This window comes from Gossypium hirsutum, chromosome D01 (genome assembly GCF_007990345.1).
Source record: "Gossypium hirsutum isolate 1008001.06 chromosome D01, Gossypium_hirsutum_v2.1, whole genome shotgun sequence".
NCBI lineage: Eukaryota > Viridiplantae > Streptophyta > Magnoliopsida > Malvales > Malvaceae > Gossypium > Gossypium hirsutum.
The window spans coordinates 42,641,173-42,665,799 of NC_053437.1; the positions used below are offsets into that span (position 1 = coordinate 42,641,173).

Genomic DNA, 24,627 nt, shown 5'->3' on the forward strand with positions numbered 1-24,627 from the left:
TTTTGGACATTCTGACATATACATGAAAAGGGATTATGTACTCCCTATGACATCCACCAGCGAGAGGACCTCCAACATGACAAATGTTGGTGAGTCCGAGAATGAATATGGTAATGAATCTGATATGGATCCACCTCGTGAGCCCAGTGTCGACGGTTCAGAAGTTGTATTATTTTCTAAACCAGAACTTGTTCCAACTGAACCGGAAGACGGTGAAAGGGGTGAAGATGAAGATGAAGATCCACGATTCACAATATACTCGCCTCTAGCTCACATGCATAATATCGATCTATCGACAAATGATGACTTAAAGTTTGCAGAACTACCACACATGAGGCCTGGCTATGCAAATCTTTTGTTGGATTTGGGTGATTTGGAAGTTGGTAGGGAATTTTCCAATAAAGATGATTTTCTCGCTACATTGAAGTGATACAACATCAAGAACGAGGTTAACTTCCACATGGTTAAATCCAAATCTGAAAGGTTCGAGGCTAAGTGTGCAATATGAGACGGTAGATACACATGGAAAATCATGACTTCTGTTAAGAAGAGGACGAGATTATGGATGATAAAAAAGTTCACCGGTTTGCATACATGTGTTGCATCTGGTAAAGTATCACGGGGTTTTTAGAGTTTTATTAATTAGGGTTTTACATACTCGTGTGGTTGCAAGTGTTTTACAAGATCATCTGAAGTTGGATTCAAATATGATCGCATGCATAATACTACCAATAGAGAAAGCAGATCCGAGGATTACTATGTCGGTTTTAATTGCAAATATTCATAGCCAATTCAACTACACACCTTCGTATCGTAAGGCGTGGATAAAAAAAATAGAAGGCCTTGGGGAAGATGCACATTGGATAGGACGCATCATACAATGAGGTATGGCAGTGGTGTCAGGTGTGATCCTTACATTCTTGGTTGCCATTGTGCCTCCTCCAGTCTATTAATAGGATGTTGGGAAGATGACCCACCTTGAAAGAACAAAGGTCCCCAAGGTGTTTGCGTCACCAATTGTAACGACCCAATAGTTACGGGTGTTAGAAAGTACATTTTCAGGACTCTATTTTTGTAAACCAGACTCGTAAATATTTATTAGAAATATTTACGAAGTTAGTTGTGTTGTTAATTAGGTTTTGGTTAAGTGAATTTGCATGAATTAAGAGTAATTAGGTAAAAGGACTAAATTGCATAAAGTGTGAAAGTTGAATTATAGATTAAAGAAAAATTAAAGGGGCTAAAGAAACAATTATGTCATTGTCTTAAAATGAGGCAGCATAATGTATATATTATTATAAAATTTTAAAGTTAAAATATATATTATAATATTATAATATTAAATCTTAAATATTAAGTATATATATTATTTTATAATAAAATAAGTAATAAAAAGAAAGAAAGATAGAAATGAAACAGAAAGAAGAAAGAAAGAAATGAGAAGGAGAAGGCTAGGGGTTTCAAAGTTTTCAAGTTCAATTGGTTAGTTAATTTAGTCCCTTTTTCTTGTAATTTTAATGTTTTTGGAATCCCGGTGTTAAATACTACCCGACCAATGTCGAAATTTTAGAAATTATTGAGTTTCTAAGTGTTGTCTATGTTGATTAATTTTAGAATTAGGGGTTAAATTGATAGGTTTTTAAGCTAGAAATGACAAATGATTAAATTGTAGAATAAATTGAGAATTTTGAGAAATAGAAACTAAATTGTGAAAATTTTAAATTTATGGATTTAAGTACAAATAGGGAGTTACATTTAGTCTAAAGTGGAATTTGCATGAAAATAAATAATTAAATGTGAAGAATAAAAGTTAGCCTCGGTTTAGGGACTAATTGGAATTTAGGCAAACATTGAGTAAAAATTGAAATATTCAATATAAAATTTAATTGTGTTGTATTGATGAATTTTAATTGTTTTAATTCTGGAGCTAAAGTCCTACTAGAATCCTAGACTAAAAAGGGAAAAGATAAAGTCAACGAGGAATAGCTCGAAATTTTCGGTTTGTATTTCTATAATCCGAACTTAGTTATTAATTGTTGTATTTTTTATTTAATGCATATGGTAAGTGTTGAGGTGATTATTTGACACTTTGTCATTGAATTGAATTTAAGTTGATTCAATGGATTGAATTGGTATATATAAATTAAATATATTGATTATTTGAATTGAAATGAATATTGGTTGTATTTGAAAAGTGAATTGGAACCCTATTAACTGTATCGGGCTGAATCAGATATAGATGGCATGCCATAAGATTGGAAGAGTTCAGGGATTTTTTCGACTTTGAGTCGATGAGACACTGGGTGTCAATTTATTACTTCGGATTTATTCGATGAGGCACTGGGTGCGAATTTACTTCGGTATAGCCGATGAGACACTGGGTGTCAAATTATTACTTCAAATTATCTGATGAGGCATTGGGTGCCAAACTGGTGTGTTTTGGTTGGATCCGTGTATTCGTCCAAGTTCGAGTTGTGTTAATAGGGGTAAATGAATAATAAAGTTTTATAATTGATATTGAAATGGCATGGTATGAGAAATGAAAGTGAAATAGTGAATTGAAAATAGAATGTGAAATATGTTGCAAATATATGGAATATATGAATTATATACTCATGAAATGAATATGGAATGGATAATGTAATTGTATAATGAAATGTGAAATAAATTGTGAAAATCTATTTATATAGCAAGTATGAGAATTGAGATATTTGTGAAACAAATGAAATATGATATGGTTGTTGTAATATTTAATTATTAATATGTGTTTATATTTCAATTGTATATTTGTAATTTCTTATCTTTAAATATTCAGATTATAGAAATACCATTTATTTTTACTCAGCGTACGGTTTTATTTTCCTTGCGCGAGTTAGGTACTTAATTTTGATCGCTGATTCAGCATCCAACAATGATCCCGAACTCAAACGCGGTGATGTTTATCCTTTTGAAATGTGTCGACATGTACCTAGGGTGTCTAAATAATAATTATTTTGTAGATTGATTGTAAATGAGATTATAAGTTTAATATTGGTTGGCATCTATCTATAAGTATGTGTTTGTGTTTGAAGCCTTATTATGGTATGGTAAATTGATGTTTAAGTGTTCATGATTAAGGAAAAAATGGATTGAAATTGGTATGTTTATAATTTGGATTAAATTGATGCTTTGATGATTTGTTTTGATGATATAATTGTGGTACCAATGAGGGTACATTGGTTGGGCACCTAGGATGATTGTTTTGACATGTTTTGAATGTGTTTAATTGTGATTTGAAATAGTTAAACAAATGATTTTTGAGTTGATTAATGTCCAAGCTTGTAGGGATTCGTAAACTTGTTTTTTAAGGTACATTTTAAGTCCACACGACCAGACAAACGGGCGTGTGACTGGGCCGTGTGAGACACACGGCTAACACACGGGCGTGGGAGGCTATTTCGAAAGGGCACACAGTCTGGCATACGGGCGTGTTGCTTGGCTGTGTGACCCAAGTCAGAGAGTTACACGGGTATAGACATGGGCTGGGACACGGTTGTGTGTCCCTATTTCGAATGCCCACACGGTCTAAGACACGGGTGTGACACAGCCTGACCACACGACCGTGTGAACCCTGGAGCTTTGAAAATTTTTAATATTTTTCGAAAAAAAATTGATTTTCCGAATTAGTCTCGATTTGTTTCTAAAACATATTTTGGGCCTCAAGGGCTGAAATAAGGGACAGTGTGTATGAACTTAATTGGTTTCAGATCTGAATATTATATGATAGGAAATGTTTAAAATTTATGTCTATTTGATCGGTAAACATCGGTAATGCTTTGAAACCCTATTTTGGTGACAAATATAGGTTAGGGGTGTTACAGTTAGTGGTATCAGAACTTTATAGGTTTAGCCGATTCTCAGACTAAATCAAGTTTGGAATTGAGTCTAGAGGTACATGCTATAGTTGAGTCGAATTGAGTCGGGATTTGGATGTTGATATATATTTGTTTTTGTTTCATAGTTGAAAATGTCGGTTGATTATAATGATGATGTTGATCAAGAGATGTATACCGGAGATGATGTCTCTAATGAGTTAGGTGAAACCTAATCAGCAACACCAAGTGTTAATCTAGTTAGTACTCAACAACCTAATGTTGAACGAGGTAATATTGGGGAAAGGGATGATTCACAGTTACTCAAAGCTATTGCTGATGCTCTTTAGTGAGTGACGGGAACCATATCCACTACGACATCTGCACCTACTACTCGTCGAGCTCCGATTAAAGAATTAAGTAAATATGATGCAATTGAATTCTTGGGATTTAAAGAAGTTGATCCTTCCGCAGCTGAAATTTGGATTGAATCTACTACGAGAATCTTGCAACAACTTGAATGCAACCAACGTGAAAGTTTAATATGTGTTGTTTCTCTACTGTAAGGAGAAGCGTATACCTGGTGGCAGTCAGTGGCACGTCATGTACCCCCAGATCAGGTAAATTGGGAATTCTTCTAAAAGGAATTTCAAAAGAAATATGTGGGTAAATTGTATATTGAAGATAGAAAATGAGAGTTATTTATGCTGAAACAAGGTGAAATGTCTTTGGTTGATTATGAATGATAGTTTCGCTACTTAGTAGTTATTCTATTGAGTTTGTGCCGACTGAAATTGACAGTTACAAGTAATATCTGCGTGGCTTACGCGATGAGTTGCGAGTACAGTTGGTATTACGTAGAATCACTGAGTTTGCAGATTTAGTTGAACGAACAAGAATGGTAGAACAAGTTCTAGGTTTTGATAAAAAAACTGAGAATACTCGTATTGTTGGAAAGCGTCCTGGAGCTGTGAGTTCAAATCCACTACCGAAGAGATCAAAAGAATTTTGTGGTAGCTGAAGATCAAATTTTAAATCTGATAGAACTGATAGAAACCGTGATAGACAACCGACTGTGTCTACGGGTAGTGCGCGAGGTCCATTTAGGGATACTGATATTTTGAATTGTGAGCATTGTGGGAAAAAGCACCATGGTGAGTGCTGAAAGTTAAATCGAGGTTGTTTTCACTATAGATCTACAGAACATTTTGTTAGAGATTGTCTGAAGAATAAGAATGTTACACCCGTTACTTCTCAGAGATCTATGCATGCTTCTAGAGGTCGCAGATCAATTCGAAGTGGTTCATTTTCGAGAGATGGTGCTAGAAAGGTGAATGATACTGTTACTCAACAGTTGGAGGCCAAAAAACCAGCTCGAGCGTATGTTGTGCGGACTCGTGAGGATGGTGATGTTAATGATGTTGTGACAAGTATATTTTTATTACATTCAGAACCTATTTATGCTTTGATAGATCCGGGATCTTCGCATTCATATGTTAATACTAAATTGGTTGAGTCGGAAAGTTTAAAATTTGAGACGTCTAGAGTATAGATAGTGGTGTCTAGTCCATTGGGACAATCTGTGTTAGTGGATTAGGTGTGTAGGATATGTCCGTTAATGAAACGGAATATAACCTTCCCTGTTGATTTGTTGATAATACCGTTTGGTGATTTTGGTGTGATTTTGGGAATGGATTGGCTTACGGAGCACGGGGTGATTCTGGATTGCTGTAAAAAGTAGTTTGTTGTTCAGAGTGAAAGCAATGATAAGATTGAGGTGAATGGTATTCGAACAAGTGTTTCAACTCGTATCATTTCAGCAATTCGAGCTAATAAATTTCTTCATTAAGGTTGTGAAGTTTTTCTAGCCTATGTTACCAATTCGAATTTTGTTGATAGTCAGTGTAGTAAAATTTAAACTGTTTGTGAATTCCTTGATGTGTTTCCCAAGGAATTAACGGGATTACTATTGGATCGGGAGGTTGAGTTTGCTATTGAAGTGTTTCATGGTACAACTTTGGTGTCAATCCCTCCTATCATATGTTACCTACGAAATTGGAAAAATTAAAAGTACAATTGCAAGACTTATTGGATCGTGGTTTTATACGCCCTAGTGTATCGCCTTGGGGAGCTCCAGTCCTTTTTGTCAAAAAGAAAGATAGTTTGATGTGGCTTTATATTGATTATTGGTAATTGAATAAGTTGACGATTAAGAATTAATACCCTCTACCTCGTATTGATGACTTATTTGATCAACTAAAATGAGCTTTTGTCTTTTCAAATATTGATTTGAGATCGGGTTACTATTAGTTGAAAATGAAAGAAAGTGATGTACCGAAGATGGCATTTCGTACACGATATGGTCATTATGAATTCTTAGTGATGCCTTTTGGATTGACGAATGCTACCGGCAGCATTTATTGATCTCATGAATCGTATTTTCCAACCGTATTTCGACCAATTTGTGGTAGTTTTTATTGATGATATTTTTGGTCTACTCGAAATCTAAATCCGAGCATAAACAACACCTTATAATTGTTTTGCAAATGTTACGAGAGAAACAGTTATATGAGAAACTTAGTAAGTGTGAATTTTGGTTATCAGAGGTTGTATTTTGGGTCATGTTATCTCAGCAGATCAAATTAGAGTTGATCTGTAAAAGATCGAGGCAATTGTTTAGTGGAAAGCACCAAGGAATGTGTTAGAGGTTCATAGTTTTCTTGGATTAGCTGGTTATTACCAAATATTTGTAAATGGATTTTTGAAGATAGCCTTGCCGATGACAAAGTTGCTACATAAGAATGTTCAGTTCGTTTGGGACGATCAGTGTCAAGAAAGTTTTAAAAAATTGAAGCGAATATTGATTGAAGCACCGATTTTGACTTTACCAGAATTGGGAAAAGATTTGTCATTTATAGTGATGCTTTTTCGAGCAATCTTGGTTGTGTTTTGATGCAAGACGGAAAAGTGATTACTTATGCGTCTCGTCAGTTGAAAGCGCATGAATGTAATTATCCAACACACGATTTAGAGTTAGTTGCTGTGGTTTTTGCTCGAAAGATATAGAGACACTATCTGTACGGTAAAAACTGTTATATCTATACCGATCATAAGAGTCTCAAATATCTTCTATCTTAAAAGGAGTTAAATTTGAGACAGCGTCGTCGGGTGGAGCTTCTGAAAGATTTTGATTGTGTTATTGATTATCACCCTGGTAAGGCTAATGTTGTAGCTGATGTGCTGAGTAGAAAAGCAACGATTGAATTATGGGTAATGTTTGCTCAGCTTAGTATTAATAACGATGGAAGCTTATTGGCTGAATTAAAAATCAAACCGGTGATGTTTGAACGGATCAAGTCAACGCAGTTAGAAGATGACAAGTTGGCGAAGAAAAGAGAAATGGTTCAGAATGGTATATTAGAAAATTTTAACATTGATGAATATAATTGCTTGAGATTTCATAACTGAATTTGTGTTCCAGATGTTTCTAAATTAAAAGAGTTGATACTTCATCAATCTCATGGTTGTCCTTTTGCTTTACATCCTGGAAGAACGAAAATGTATCGTGATCTGCGAGAATCTTATTGGTGGCTAGGAATGAAAAGAGATGTGGTCGAGTATGTGGCTAAATGTTTAACTTGTCAATGAGTTAAGGCAGAACATCAGGTTCCCACTGGATTACTTCAGCCTATTTTTATTCCTGAATGGAAATGGGATTGTATTACGATGGATTTTGTAACGGGGTTACCTTAATTTTAGCACAACTTTTCACCAACAAACTGATGGACAATCTAAGCGTGCTATTCAAATTTGGGAAGACATGCTTCGTACTTGTGTTATTGATTTTGAATCAGGTTGGGAGCATTACTTACCTTTGGCCGAATTTGTATACAACAATAGTTTCCAATCAAGTATCAAATGGCTCCATATGAAGCCTTATAAGATCGAAAGTGTTGATCACATGTTTGTTGGATGGAACTGAATGAAAGAAGAATAATCGGGTCGGAATTAATTCAAGAAACAGAATACATTGTTAAGAAAATTCGAGATAGATTGAAGGTAGCTTTTAACATACAGAAATCATATGCAGATTTGAAATGTCGAAACATTGAATATTCTGTTGGCGATAAAGTATTTCTTAAAGTTTCTCCTTAGAAGAAAATTTTGAGATTTGGTCGAAATAGAAAACTGAGTCCTCGATTTATTGGATTGTATGAGATCACGGAAAGAATGGGACCAGTTGTATATCGTTTAGCTTTGCCTGCGGAATTACAGAAAATACATGATGTTTTTCACGTTTTAAAGCTTAGAAGATATCGATTGGACCCATCTCATGTTATTTCGATAGAGGATATTGAAATTCAACCTGATTTGTCGTACGAAAAATAACCAATTAAAATTTTGGCATGAGAAGTGAAAGAATTGCGAATAAGCGAGTTCTGTTAGTGAAAGTGTTGTGGCATAGTCATAGTGTTGAGGAAGCGACTTGGGAACCGGAAGAGACAATGAGATCTAAGATTCTCTTTTCGTAAATCAGACTCTCTTTTCAGGTATATTCGGGGGACGAAATTTTTTTAGGGGGAGAATTGTAACGACCCGATAGTTACGGGTGTCGAAAAGTGCAATTCTGATACTCTCTTTTCGTAAATCAGACTCGTAAATATTTATTAGAAATATTTACAAAGTTGGTTGTGTAGTTAATTAGGTTTTGGTTAAGTGAATTTGCATGAATTAAGAGTAATTAGGTAAAAAGACTAAATTGCATAAAGTGTGAAAGTTGAGTTATAGATTAAAGAAAAATTAAAGGGACTAAAGAAGCAATTATACCATTGTCTTAAAATGAGACGGCATAAGATATATATTATTATAAAAATTTAAAGTTAAAATATATATTATAATATTATAATATTCATTATTAAGTATTAAGTATATATATTATTTTATAATAAAATAAGTAATAAAAAGAAAGAAAGAAAGATAGAAATGAAACAGAAAGAAGAAAGAAAGAAAGATAGAAATGAAACAGAAAGAAGAAAGAAAGAAAAATAAAAGGGAAAGAAAGAAAGGAGAAAGACAAGGCTAGGGGTTTCAAAGTTTCCAAGTTCAATTGGTTAGTCAATTTAGTCCCTTTTTCTTATAATTTTTATGTTTTTGGAATCCCGTTGTTAATTACTACCCGACCCATGTCGAAATTTTAGAAATTATTGAGTTTCTAAGTGTTGTCTATGTTGATTAATTTTAGAATTAGGGATTAAATTGATATATTTTTAAGTTATAAATAAAAAATGATTAAATTGTAAAATAAATTGTAAATTTTGAGTAATAGGGACTAGATTATGAAAATTTGAAATTTAGGGATTTAAGTGAAAATAGGGAGTTAAATTTAGTCTACAGTGGAATTTGCATGAAAATAAATAATTAGATGTGAAGAATAAAAGTTACTTTTGGTTTAGGGACTAATTGGAATTTAGGTAAACATTGAGTAAAAATTGAAATATTCAATATAAAATTTAATTGTGTTGTATTGATGAATTTTAATTGTTTTAATTTCGTAGCTAAAGTCGTACCAGAATCTTCGACTAAAAAGGGAAAAGATAAAGTCGACGAGGAATAGCTCGAAATTTCTGGTTTGTATTTCTATAATCCTAGCTTAGTTATTAATTGTTGTATTTTTTATTTAATGCATATGGTAAGTGTTGAGGTGAGTATTTGACACTTTGTCATTGAATTGAATTTAAGTTGGTTGAATGTATTGAATTGGTATATATATATTGAATATATTGATTATTTGAATTGAAATGAATATTGGTTGTATTTGAAAAGTGAATTGGAACCCTATTAACTGTATCAGGCTGAGTCGGATATAGATGGCATGCCATAGGATTGGAAGAGTTCAGAGATTTCTTCATCTTTGAGTTGATGAGACACTGGGTGTCAATTTATTACTTTGGATTTATTCAATGAGACACTGGGTGCCAATTTACTTCGGTATAGCCGATGAGACACTAGGTATCAAATTATTACTTCGAATTATCCGATGAGGCACTGGGTGCCAAACTGGTGTGTTTTGGTTAGATCCATGTATTCGTCCGAGTCTGAGTCGTGTTAATGGAGGTAAATGAATAATAAAGTTTTATAATTGATATTGAAATGACATGGTATGAGAAGTGCAAGTGAAATGGTGAATTGAAAATAGAATGTGAAATATGTTGCAAATATATGGAATATATGAGTTATATACTCTTGAAATAAATATGGAATGAATAATGCAATTGTATAATGAAATGTGAAATAAATTGTGAAAAGCTATTTATATAGCAAGTATGAGAATTGAGATATTTGTGAAACAAATGAAATATGATATGGTTATTGTAATATTTAAATATTAATATGTGTTTATATTTCAATTGTATATTTGTAATTTCTTATCTTTAAATATTCGGATTATAGAAATACCACTTAGTTTTACTCAGCGTACGGTTTTATTTTCCTTGCGCGGGTTAGGTACTTAATTTTGATCGCTGATTCAGCATCCAACAACGATCCCGAACTCAAACGTGGTGATGTTTATCCTTTTGAAATGTGTCGGCATGTACCTAGGGTGTCTAAATAATAATTATTTTGTGGATTGATTATAAATGAGATTATAAGTTTAATATTGGTTGGCATATATCTATAAGTATGTGTTTGTGTTTGAAGCCTTATTATGGTATGTTAAATTGATGTTTAAGTGTTCATGATTTAGGCGAAAATGGATTGAAATTAATATGTTTATAATTTGGATTAAATTGATGCTTTGATGGTTTGTTTTGATGATATAATTGTGGTACCAATGAGGGTACATTGGTTGGGCACCTAGGATGATTGTTTTGACATATTTTGAATGTGTTTAATTGTGATTTGAAATAATTAAATGAATGATTTTTGAGTTGCTTAATGTCCAAGCTTGTAGGGATTGGTAAACTGGTTGTTTAAGGTACATTTTGAGTCCACACAACCAGACACACGGGCGTGTGACTTGGTCGTGTGAGACACACGGCTAACATACGTGTGTGGGAGGCTATTTCAAAGGGGCACACAGTTTGGCACACGGGCGTGGGGCTTGGCTGTGTGACCCAAGTCAAAGAGTTACACGGGTATAGACACGGGCTGGGACACGGCCGTGTGTCCCTATTTCGAATGACCAACGAGAGAATTGACTTGACAATGGCACCAACTAAGCGCGTTTTTGTAAAATTGGCCTATTTCCGTCAATTTTTACAAAATTGACCCATTTCCGCTATTATTGTTTGAAAAATGGCATTTTTTGGTATTTTAACCAAATATACCTTCACCCTTAAATGCGCTAAATGCATTTATACTTTTTTTATTTAGTCCTTATATTTTTTCAAACACTGAATCTTTTTATTTTTTTATTTAATATTCTTTGTCCCTTCAAGTAATTTTGTCCTTAATAGTTTTTATAAATAAAATAATTATTTTAGCTTTCAATATCTGTTTTTTATCAGTCACTATCTTTGGAAAGTAAATAAAAAAGTAAAAAGTAAAATTTTTGATATTTTGAATAAAACATAAAATTAAGAAAATATATTTTTAGAAAAATCTAAAATTACCAAAAAACAATAAAACTCCTTAAAAATCAATAATCAGAAGAAAAAAAATTTAATATATAAAAATTTCAAAATTCGATGTTTTCTAAACTGAATCAGACTGATTGGACTGAGAATCTATTAAGATTGGTCCAATGAGAGGTAAAAATTCAATCGGTGCTGACTAGTTGATTCAAGCTAAAAAAGATTAAATAAGTAGTTGAACCAATTTTTATAATTTTTTTAATAATTTATTTGCTTTGAACTAGACCTACTAAGGGGATGAGCCACGCGGCCCAAAGGCCAGTCCGAAAAGTGAAAGGGTTTGGGCAAAAATATAGCCAGTAAAATGGGCTTGGGCAAAAAAAAGGTCTGTTTAAAAAATGAGCTGGGGAACGGGTAAGGTATTTTTAACTGGGCCCAGTCTAGCCCAATTCACAAAAGGACAAAAAAATCTGTTTTTTTTTTGTTTTTTAATGCTATTTTTTGTTATTTTCTCCCTATTTTGTTACCATTTCACTATTATATTACTACTATTTTGTTGTTATTGTTTAAATATTGTATAACACTTGTTTTATTATTAATTTTGTTATTATTGTAGATGCATTTGTTTGTTAAGTTTATTTTTAAATTTAATTTCAATTTGTTGCGAAATATTTATTTTAATATTTTTAGTATTTTTGATGCATTATATACATTAAAAATTATATAAAAAATAATATAAAAAATTAATATAGGCGAGCTGTGTCAGGCCCAGGTTTTAGTATTTTTATCTAAACCACGATTGGGCAAAATTTTAGGCCCATTTTTGGGCCGATCTGGGTTTGGGACTAGCAGACGAGCCTAAGTTTTTGGTTTGTCCCAGCACAGCTGATGAGCACTGGAACGACGAAAATGTGCAAGTGTACACAACTGCAAACAAGTAATAAAGTGACAAGTAAATGTCGAGTTATCGTACCCACAGGGACTGTGAAAAAAATTATTTATGAAATTAATTTAAAAACACTTTGGCAAAAAAAATATTTTTATTTGAAGAAGTGATTAAAAACTAGGATTTTAACAAAATAAAATAAAAGTTTCAATGCACGATTTCAAAAGATGATTTTAATCAAGATGACATAATTGTTTTAGATTAATTACATTTCTTAACTTAGAATTATTAGACTCATGTTGATGTTGTTACGAATAAATTCACGACAACTCGGTAATTTGCTAACTTATGAACATACTTACCAAAAATTCATTTATCTGTTGACTATACCTCTATGTCAATTCAACCGATTAAACAAATTTTAATAAGCAAATGTGTTAATGCACATACATACTTATGAAATTAAAATAATTTCTTTTACATATCTCTATGCCAATTCAAAAAAATTAATTCAATCTCATAAGCACATAGAAGATTACGTGAGGTAACAATGTATTTCTACCTTGAAACTATTTAATCACAATAATCTTGCATGTTATGCAAGGCTAATGTATCGTTAGATACCATTACTATTTTAACCCTCAGCTACCTTAGATGATCAAACATGCACTGATTAAGTATCGTGTCAATTAATTACGATTTCAATCCGTTTAAATAATTAATTCATTAGTTACCTTACAATTGTAATGCAAGAATAACTTAGTTATGGTTTTACTTAATCAAACATCTTACCGAGGCCTATAACAACACAAGCACAATTTTAATAAATTAAGTAGACGAAATGCAATCAACCTAACACGAATTAAATTTAAGCCATATTAATTAAATTGAACATATCAACATCACAAATATTCATAGACTTGTTCACTATAACAACAACAAAATTAAAAGGATAGGGAACATGAATCAAATCCGGTGTTTTCTCCATGGCTTGACTAGTTTGCTCCACTCCACCTTCTCCGCTTGTTCTTGTCGAACTAAGGCTTCTACGAACACTTGAATGCTGCTCCAAATTGTGGTTGATTGACTCTTTTTCAAGAGGTGAAATTGGTAAGGGAATAGAGGAGGAAAATGAAGAACAATGGAAGGGAATGAAGAGAAAAAATGAGAGAGAAATGAAGAGATGAGAAGGGTTGAGATGTGTTTGAAGTGAGCAGTAAAGAGGGGTATTTATAGGTTAAGATGGCTGCTAAAATTAGCAAAAATCAGCAGCCATAGAGTCCCCCCATGGCCAGCCACACATGGCTGCTAAAATCAAACTTGCTATTTTAAGGTAGGGGCAAATCTAAAAAGGTACAAATAGTGGAAGGGTTTGAATACAATTTGAAGGAGTTTTCAAGGGCCATTTTACAAGTTAAATAATCAGCCAAGTAAGCTGATTGGGTCAGCATGTGGGACGGTTTTGGGCTACCCGTGCTCGGTTGGATCAATTTTCTCTGTTCAGCTCAACTGGGCTACTTTTCATAATTAATTAATATTAATTTATTGAACCCAAATTAAATTTGATTAAAATTAAAACTAATTATATCATGAAGTAATACATATAATTGGGAATGTCTTAAGCTGAAAAATTAATTCGCCTTAATGCTTCAAAATTACTTCTCGATTTTGTGCTTCTAGTAGTGTCTGTCGAGCCGTTTTTGGCCATTTGTGCAAATCTGACGAAAATGATCAAAATTAATCAAAATTTATTATAAAATTAAGTAAAATTCAACATGTTAATAATTTAAGTACAATTTAATTGTTTTATAATAATTAAATATTTTTCGACAAGAATTTTACCGAAACTGAATGAATTTGAGGTAAAAAGGGCATGAAAAAGTGTGTATATTTTCGTGTTTCCACACCCCCAAACTTAATTCATTACTCATCCTGATTAATGCACAAATTTGGAAAGACTTTCTCAAAAACACCTTTGAAAACTTTCTTCAGAACAACATTCTTCCCAAAAATCATTATTTAAGTATACTTATGCTCAAAAACAAGAAATTTGGTACTTATGCTACTTATGTATACATATCATTCAAATTAATCTCAATTATTATTATGATAGAAAAAATAGACTAAGTGTTTTCTCAATAAAGACATGTTAAATTCTTACCAATTTGATTTTATTCCCTTATTCAAGAAAGTTGCAATCATTAAGTTTAACTTATGACTTCATATGTTGAACATAGCAATTTCTCTCCACTAATGTAGGTAGCATAGAAACTTGAATCAATAGGTCTTTAAAAAGGTTGTAACGTGGCTAGGCTAGGGGTGGGTAAAAGATAAGTAAATTTAGGCTAAAAACCCTAGACTCAGCTTCAATCAGACCTTAGAAATAATTATCTTCAATACACCAACTTACTTTGCTTTCACATGCTCTTTTGTACATCTATTTTCTTTCAAATACATATGTTTTTCTTTAACATATGCATTTTATTGTATATACTACAATTTTTTGAGCATTTGATCTTCTTTTCAACTCCCCCAAACTTATTTTCAAGGAACATTCTGAATAGTACTGAGTCTAGTGTTTGAGACAATTTAAAGATAATTACGGGAAAAGTGATGGCTAAATATTGTAAGGGTTCAAATAAAATTAGCCCATATAGTCTTAAAGTTGGGTTTCAAGGGATAAAAATTCATCATGACTGGCTTGAAAGGCTCAAACAGTCCAAAAAAAAGTTGTTTAAATCATTTTCAACTTCCTATGCTTCCTAGGATTTCGCCTAAAAAAAACTAAGTCAATTCTAGAGACTTAAACTTTTATGCATGCCTAACTTTATGGTACGATTTGCATGCCTTATTAAAAATACATTTATGTCATATTTTAGTTAACATAAAAATTATTGAAATAATCAAACTTTATTCATACTGAAGGTTAGCATACTCAACAAAATTTCAAATTTTTGAAAAAAATATAACCTAACCATAACTGAAAGAAAAATTTATTCTAAGTGGAAATCATTTCAATTTTTCGGTCCCCCTACTTAAGATGAACAATGTCCTCATTGTTTAAAAGTGAATAAATACTATACACCAGGTAGGATTCTAGAAAAGAGGACGTGAGTCAATTTGACTGCTTAAGTACCAAGCTCTCTCTAGATCCAATCCTAGACATGTATATATATATCTATTGCCACACTTTGCACTTCGTGACTTGTTCATTTTTTATTTATTAATTCCACCTCTTGTTTTATTATGCGAAAATAAAAATTCATAGTAAAACCTAATCCTAAAATATTAGATAACCTAAGAACAGAAATAAAATAAAGTCAAAATCCCGCCTTTTTATTTATTTGTAGATCCCTTCGAATTTGACTCATCCTTTCTCCATTGTCTTTTTTTTTGCATGAATCACTTCGCTTCCTCTTCTATTGTTGACTCCATGGTTCAAATATGAAATCTGGAAACTCGAACACAAAAATAAATGGGTCATTGTATATTTTCATAAGAGCACTTCTCATTAAGTCATTCCATATTTTTGAATATCTCTAGTAAGCTTGTTGCTGCCACTGCATATGTTGCATTATGTCCATCAACTTTGACAGCTCATCTCGAAGATCTGGGCGAGGCGATTGAGTCTTAAACATTGAAGTTGCAATGTTAGGTTCAGTTACTGGTTCCATTAGTTCTGCCTTATCAGGAATTTCAGTTGATTGTATCGGTTTGATCCCTGTGGGATCTTTTTCTTCTTCTTCTGGATCCTCGCTTTCTTCAACTCGTTGCTGTAGAACAAACTCTCTGGCTATCCGGTAAAGGTCCCAATCTGTGATTGTACCCTGGCTATACCTTGTCTTCTTTACGTTTGCAGGAATTTTAGTTTTCAAGCATAAAATGGTTATTGTAAAGGGGAAGTAAGCTGGGCCAGAACTTCTAGCGGCACAATTCTGCATTTCTCTCAAGATGATTTTTCCTACATCAATGGTCTTCCCAGTTAAAATCGAGTATAATAAGACCATTCGCTTTAATGAAATTTTAGTCCTATGTGAAATAAGCATAAGGCTAAATCGAATGAAATAGAACCATAAATTCGCTAGTGGTGTCAAATATTCTCTGTGACAAGTGTGAATTCCTTGTTTTGACACAGCCCACTTAGAACCTAGAATTGTAAGTTCCTCGAGAATTTCTTGTAGATTTTCAGACTCAATATTACTCATCAAGGAAGAATATTCGTCGTTTTTGAAATCAAGTAATTCAAAGAATTCATTAATAGTGTTTGAGGTTATTGGTACCTTGATTCTGTGAACAGAAAATTCCATCAATTCGCTTGAGATCAAATTTGCATAAAATTCATGAACTAACTCTTCATCTATACTAGGTCTTTTCTCACAAAACAACTCCCAATTGAAAGCTTTAGCAACTTGTCGAATGCGTGCCATGAAATCAACATAGTTGTTTTCTTTTAGTGTAAAGCCCTTCTTTAGATGTATCTGTTGATTCTTGAAAATACTTTTGTATCTCGCTTTGGCTTCCTCATAGTGGAATTTATTTTGTGATTCGTTAATTTGAGCAGAAGCATGAGTTCTCTTGTGAGGCATGATTAACCTGAATATAAGATGAAAATAAATATTTTCTCAAAAATTTAATCAACATAAAATATTAATAATTTAATAAATTGAAAATTTAATTAATTAAATAAAATTAAAATTTTGGAGAGAAATTTGTCTTACCACCTTTTTATAAAAGTTAAGAACTCAAAGAAAATAAATCTAAAGCAAAAGAGGTCAATTTAGGGATATTTGTAGGGTGTCTTGATGGTGTGGTGCGAGTAGCAAGGCGGTAGCAGCACGCTAGGGAGTAGCAGGATATGCATGTGCCGCGCGGATGGGCAGCAAGCGGGCAGCAGGTGGCACAATCGGGCAAACAATAGAGTTGGTGCGTTGGCGCGTGCGAGCAGGTGCGTGAGAGTTAGTCTGCCGCAAGTGGGAGTAGCAGCGTGAGCTGCTGGCCAAATGGGGCTGCTGGGCGGTGTTGTGGCTAGGGAGTTGGGAGCTGCGGCACTAGGTGATTTGGTGGGTTTTGGATGCTAGGTTTGATTGAGGGATGAGTGAAAAAAAATAGAAAATGTGGGTGAAATTTATAGTGAGAGGAGTAGGAGTTTAATTAGAATTCTTAGAAAAATTTAATACTTAAAATATTCTAAGTTCTAATTCTACATAGAGTTAACAACAATTAATAATTAATATAATGCATATTAAATTATTATTTGCTGTTAATTTATTAAAGAAAAATACTTATTAAATAAAATATGATCAAATTTAAACTAATCCTAATTCTATGCAAAGTTGATAATAATTAATATATATTATAATGGATATAATTATATATTAATGATTATCATTTTATTTATTAAATTAAAAACATTTATCCTAAATGCCTTTTGAAAATATTTAAAAAAAAGAGACATCTAATTTTTAATGTTTACAAAAAGAGCAACCAAATTTAGAAAATAATTCAATTAAGTACCTATACTTAAAAAAAATTTGAAATTGAGTTGAAATTTTAAAACTTGGATCAAAATTGACCCTTTTATTTGAAAAACTAAAGATTTAATTTTCTATTTAGGGAATAATTTCTCGGAAAATTATGTTAAAATCAATTCCCAGGAAAGATTGGAGGGATCACAAGCGGTCCCGCTTAAGTTCCAATTTCCTACCCAAAATTTTTTAAACATACTAATCCCGAAAATATACCCTAAATCATTTATTTAAAAAGGAAAACAAGAAAAATTAATCATCTAATAAAATGAACGAGATTTGATCCCATTCAATTTTATCTCCCCAGTAATGTTTTAAACGCTGAGCATTAACTCGAAAATTACCTCCCTTACGTTGAAGTTCGACAACTCCGTATGGATAAACTCGGTGAATCGTAAATGGGCCGGACCAACGTGATTTTAACTTACCTAGAAAGAACCTTAATTTGGAATTGAATAACAAGACTTGCTAATCTGCTTCAAATTCTCAAACTCGAATTTGCTTGTCATGCCATTTCTTAAGTCTTTCATTGAGTAATTTAGCATTTTCGTATGAGAACATTCGGAATTCTTTTAACTCGTTGAGTTGGAGCATCCGTTTCTCTTTAGCTAGATTAAGATCCAAGTTGAGTTGTTGAAGAGCCCAGTAAGCTTTGTGCCCTAACTCCAAGGGCAGATGACAAGCTTTCCCAAAAACCAACCTATAGGGTGACATCCCTAAAGGTGTCTAGTATGCTGTCCTGTAGGCCTATCAAGCATTATCAAGTCTTTTGGACCAATCTCGTCAGTTCGGGAAACTACCTTCTCGAGTATGCCTTTGATCTCTTTTTTTGCCAGTTCAGTTTGCCCATTTGTCTACGGGTGGTAAGCTGTGGCAACCTTGTGCTTCACTCCATGTTTGTCAAGTAACCATTCCAACCACTTGTTCATAAAATGGGACCCTTCATCATGATGATGGCTCTTGGGGTTCCAAACCTTGTGAACACATGCTTCTACAAAACTTCATCACAACCTTAGCATCGTTCGTCGGATATGCCTCAGTCTCAACCCATTTAGACACGTAGTCTACTGCTACCAATATGTACTTGTGACCAAAAGACGGAGGGAAAGGATCGAGAAAGTTAATTCCCCAAACATTGAATAATTCTACCTTAATGATGTTTGTTTGAGCCATCTCATTTCTGTTGGTGACGTTTCCAGCCTTTTGGCATCGATCACAACTCCTTACGTAAGCAAACGCACCTTTAAATAGTGTTGGTCAAAAGAATCCAGCTTGCAATACTTTGGCCGCATTATGTCTGCCTTCGAAGTGTCCCCCACTTGGAGTTGAGTGGCAATGATATAAAATCTTATGTACTTCATATTCTGCCACGCATCTCCTGATCATTTGATCTGCACACTTCTTAAACAAGTATGGCTCTTCTCAAAAATAGTACTTCACATCGTGAAACAACTTTTTCTTTTGATGATATGTCTTATCAATCGGCATCAAACCACAAGCTAAATAGTTAGCAATATCAACAAACCAATGGGTATTATGGACATGATTTACCTTCAGTATATGTTCATCTGGAAATGTCTCCTGGATGGGTATAAGTGGAGAATTCCCTTCTTGCGACTCTAATATGGACAAATGGTCTGCTACTTGGTTTTCTACTCCCTTTTGATCTTGGATTTCTAGATCAAACTCTTGAAGTAGAAGTACCCATCATATCAATCTCGACTTAGCATCTTTCTTGGCAAGTAAGTACTTAATTGTCGAGTGGTTAGTATAAACAATCACCTTGGTACTTACAAGATAAGATCAAAACTTGTCAAAAGAAAACATAATAGCAAGTAACACTTTCTCTGTTACCATATAATTCAGTTTAGCTTTTGTCAGAGTTCAACTTGCGTAGTAGATGGGATGAAAAACTTTGTTCCTTCGCTGGCCAATGACAGCTCCTATCGCGAAGTCACTTGCGTCACACATCAATTAAAATGGCAAACCCCGGTCTGGTGTGACGATTATGGGTGCCAAAACTAACTGAATCTTCAAATATTTGAAAGCTCTTAAGCACTCCTCATCAAATTTGAATGCCATGTCCTTCTCCAATAATTTGCAAAAAGGTTTAGCAATTTTGGAGAAGTCCTTGATAAATCTTCGATAGAAACCGGCGTGGCCCAAAAAGCTCCTAAAACCCTTTACAGATTTGGAAATGAGAATTTCTCAATAACATCTACCTTTATTTTATCTACCTTGATTCCATGTCTCGTTATCCGATGCCCGAGAACAATACCTTCTCGTATCATGAAATGACACTTTTCCCAGTTGAGTATGAGGTTTGTTTCTTTGCATCACCTTAGTAACTTGGCTAGATTGGCTAGAAAATCATCATATGTATCTCCGAATACTGACAAATCATCCATAAAGACTTCTAAGTATTTCTCAACCATATCAGTAAAAATAGACATCATACATATTTGAAATGTAGCAGGTGCATTACATAAACCAAATGGCATGCGTCTAAACGCAAATGTACCGTACGAGCAGGTGAATGTTGTCTTGCGTTGATCTTTCGGTGCTACTGTAATCTGATTATACCCTAAGTATCCATTGAGAAAACAATAATAGTCTCGCCCCACAAGTCTATCCAGTATCTGGTCCAAAAACGACAAAGGAAAGTGATTTTTCTTAGTCGCTTTGTTCAGCTTCCAGTAATCGGTGCAAATTCTCCATCCCGTAACCGTTCTAGTTGGTATCAACTCGTTATTCTTGTTCTCAATGACCGTAATACCTCCTTTCTTTAGTACGCACTGGATCAGACTTACCCATGAAATGTCTGAGATGGGGTAAATTATACTCGCATCTAACCACTTGATGATTTCTTTTTTTACCACGTCCTTCATGATGGGGTTAAGTCTTCGTTGTCCATCAATAGTCCATTTTTTTCCATCTTCCAAGATGATCTTGTGCATGCATACAGACAGACTAATACCATGAATATCAGCTATGGTCCATCCGATAGCCTTCTTGAATTGTTTCAATACTAGGATAAGTTTCTCTTCTTGCTCAATGGTTAATTCCGCTGAAAAAATCACAGACAAAGTAGAAACATTACCTAAATAAACATATTTTAAATGTGAATGAAGTACCTTGAGTTCTAAAGGTGGCTCCTCAATTGACGCTTTTGGTTAGGCATAATCCCTATTCTCTAACTCCAAAGATTCAAAGCAGGATTGAAGATTAAATCCCCTTTGATTAGGTTCTAGTAAAGCTAAGTATTCAACCTCCTCTTCATCATTTGGAGGGTCTGATGTCAAAATTTGTTCCAATGGGTCCTCAACATAGTTGATTTCCTTTTTTATGATTAATTCCTCTAAATCGAAAACTACAGAACAATCATCAATTGTGTCAGGAAATCGTATAGACTTAAAAACATTAAATGTTACCTATTCGTCCAGAACATGCATAGTAACCTCACCCTTCTGCACATCAAAAGAGTCCTTCTGGTTGCTAGGAAAGGCCTTCCTAGGATGATTGACACTTCTTTGTCTGCTTCAAAGTCTAGAACCACAAAGTCAACAGGAAAAATAAATTTGTCTACACGTACCAATACGTCCTCTATTTTTCCTTCTCGATGTGTTAAGGATCGATTTTCTAATTGAAGTATAACCATAGTAGGTCTAACTTCACCTATCCCCAACTTTCTAAATATTGACATGGGCATCAAGTTGATACTCGCACCCAAGTCACATAGTGCCTTACCACAATATGTTGTTCCAATGTTGCAAGGTATGGTAAAACATCCAGGATCCTTCAAATTTGGGGGTAGTTTGTGTTGAAGATATGCACTACATTCCTTTATCAAGGCCACCATCTCAAATTCTCCAATTTTTCATTGTTTAGACAAGACATCCTTCATGAATTTGACGTAGTTCGGCATTTGTTCAAGTGCTTCAACCAACGGGATGTTGATATGAAGTTGCTTGAGTACGTCTAGGAACTTCTTGAATTGAATTTCCTGCTTCTGCTTCTGAAGTCTTTGGGGGTAGGGTGGTGGAGGCTTTTTTACTAGAATTGGTCGATTCGTCTTCTGTGGCAATTCTGCATCTAACGAAGTTGTTAGTTTATCAGGATTAGCTAGTTCAGAAGTTACCTTATTAGATATTTTGGATTCACGTTCTAGTGAAACTGGAATTTCAACACTCGATTGAACTTCCTCTGAGCCTTGAGCATCAGTTGGCTCCTTTTCAACTTCGACGGTGTTGGGCTCTAATATCTTTCTGCTCCTTAATGTCAACGCTTTACAATGCTTCTTCCCTGGATTTCTCAGATTCTCCTTATCTCTAGGTAAAGCACCTTATCTTCAGTTTTTTAGTTCAGTTGCAAGCTGGCCCATTTGATTCTCTAAATTCCTTAGAGTGGCGTCATTTTTTGCCATGTATACCTTTAATAGCTTCTCTAAGCCATTGGACGGTTCATCTTGGGTTGATTTCTGAACTTGTTGGGGGAAACCAGGTGGCTGGGTCGGTCTAGGTTGGGCATAAGTGTTACTGGTTCCAGCTCTTTACTTACTCCAAGAAAAATTCAGGTGGTTTCGCCACGATGTGTTATAGAAATTGGATTCCAATCCTTGCCTTCCTCGATTTTGGTTCTGGTTACCCATGTAATACACAGATTCTGGGTTCGATGGATATTCTTCAAACAAATGTCCTTCCCAACAATAGACACAGGCTACATTTTCAAATTGATTCGGTGGCTGTGCTGCGAAACTATTAAACCCATTAGTGGTAAATTTTTTTAGCATTGAGGATATTGTGGATACTTGAGATGTGAGTGAAGTAAGAGGGTCTACTTCATGTATTCAAGCGACTCATCTTATTGACGCTGCTCGATTGGTTGGCCATTGATAATTGTTGCTAGCAATCCTTTCAATAATTTCATAAGCCTCATTATAAGACTTAAAAAGGAGAGCACCATTAGCAGAATCGTCCACTACCATCCTCGTGTGGGCATTGAGACCATTATAAAACGTCTCAAGTTGGATGCAATGTGGGATTCCATGATAAGGGCACTTCCGTAATAATTCTTTGTACCTTTCTCATGCCTCATACAAGGACTCATCATCCATTTGTTGGAAAGCAGTGATCTCGTTCTCAACTTAACATTCTTGCTAGGCGGGAAATACTTCATGAGGAATCTTTTTGCTAACTCTTGCCATGTGGAAATTAAATTTGGTGGCAATGAGTTCGACCAGGCTCAAGCTCTGTCCCTTAGCGAATATGGGAATAACTTCAATCGTAATGCATCTCCGGGTCCTCCTGCTAACTCGAAAGAATCGCTCACTTCCATAAACAGTCTTAAGTGAAGATGAGGATCTTCGGTAGGCATTCCACTGAATTGGCTCACTGTCTGAAGCATCTGGAACATGACTAGCTTTAGCTCAAATTATTTTGCCTCGATTTCGGGTCTCCTTATACCTAGATTAAGATCATGAAACACTAGCATGGCATCTTGTCTTAGAGCTCTATCCCTATCATCAGCAATAAGGATAGGATTTTGAGCAGGGTTTGCTCTGTTTACTTGATTCAAATTTTCAAGGTTCATCTCTTTGGTCCTTCTCTGACTTGCTTGTCTTCTTTGCTGTCAAAAAGTTCGTTCAATTTTAAGGTCTACAGGGAGTAAATTGATAATTCGGTCAATATTCATAAACACCTGAAATAATCACAGAAAAATTAATTAAGTTAAAATTGAACAGACAAATAAACCAAAATGTAAAACTAACAAATTCACAAATAATGACTTTTTAAAATAGTTCCTAGCAACAGCGCCAAAAACTTGGAACGACGGAAATGTGCAAGTATACACAATCGCAACAAGTAATAAAGTGACAAGTAAATGTAGAGTTATCGTACCCACAGGGATTGTGAAAATAATTATTTATGAAATTAATTTAAAAACACTTCGGTAAAAAAATATTTTAATTTGAAGAACTGATTAAAAACTAGGATTTTAACAAAATAAAATAAAAGTTCCAATGCACGATTTCAAAAGATGATTTTAATCAAGATGACATAATTGTGTTAGATTAATTACATTTCTTAACTTAGAATTATTAAATGCATGTTGATGTTGTTACGAATAAATTCACGGTAGCTCGGTAATTTACTAACTTATGGACATACTTACTTACCAAAAATTCATTTATTTGTTGACTATATCTCTACGTCAATTCAACCGATTAAACAAATTTTAATAAGCAAATGTGTTAATGCACATACATACTTATGAAATTAAAATAATCTCTTGTACATATCTCTATGCCAATTCAAACAATTAATTCAATCTCACAAACACATAAAAGATTACGTGAGGTAACAATGTATTTCTACCTTCAAACAGCTTAATCACAATAATCTTGCAAGGTATGCAAGGCTAAGGTATCGTTAGATATCGTTGCTATTTTAACCCTCAGCTACCTTAAATGATCAAACATGCACTGATTAAGTATCGTGTCAATTAATTACAATTTCAATCCGTTTAAATAATTAATTCATTAGTTACCTTACAATTGTAATGAAAGAATAACTTAGTCATGGTTTTACTTAATCAAACATCTTACTGAGGCCTATAACAACACAAACACAATTTTAATAAATTAAGTAGACGAAATGCAATCAATCTAACACGAATTAAATTTAAGCCATATTAATTAAATTGAATATATCAACATCACAAATTTTCATAGATATGTTCATTATAACAACAAAATTAAAAGGATAGGGAACAAGAATCAAATCTGGTGGTTT

The 24,627-nt window shown here is 33.8% G+C and overlaps 1 non-coding gene across 1 annotated transcript; it reads left to right on the forward strand.

The window, feature by feature from the left end:
• Nucleotides 1-22,875: 22,875 nt before the first annotated feature.
• Nucleotides 22,876-22,981, forward strand: LOC121214211 (small nucleolar RNA R71). Its single transcript, XR_005909797.1, has one exon. It is a non-coding gene; the product is annotated as a small nucleolar RNA R71 (small nucleolar RNA).
• The last annotated feature ends 1,646 nt before the right edge of the window (nucleotides 22,982-24,627 follow it).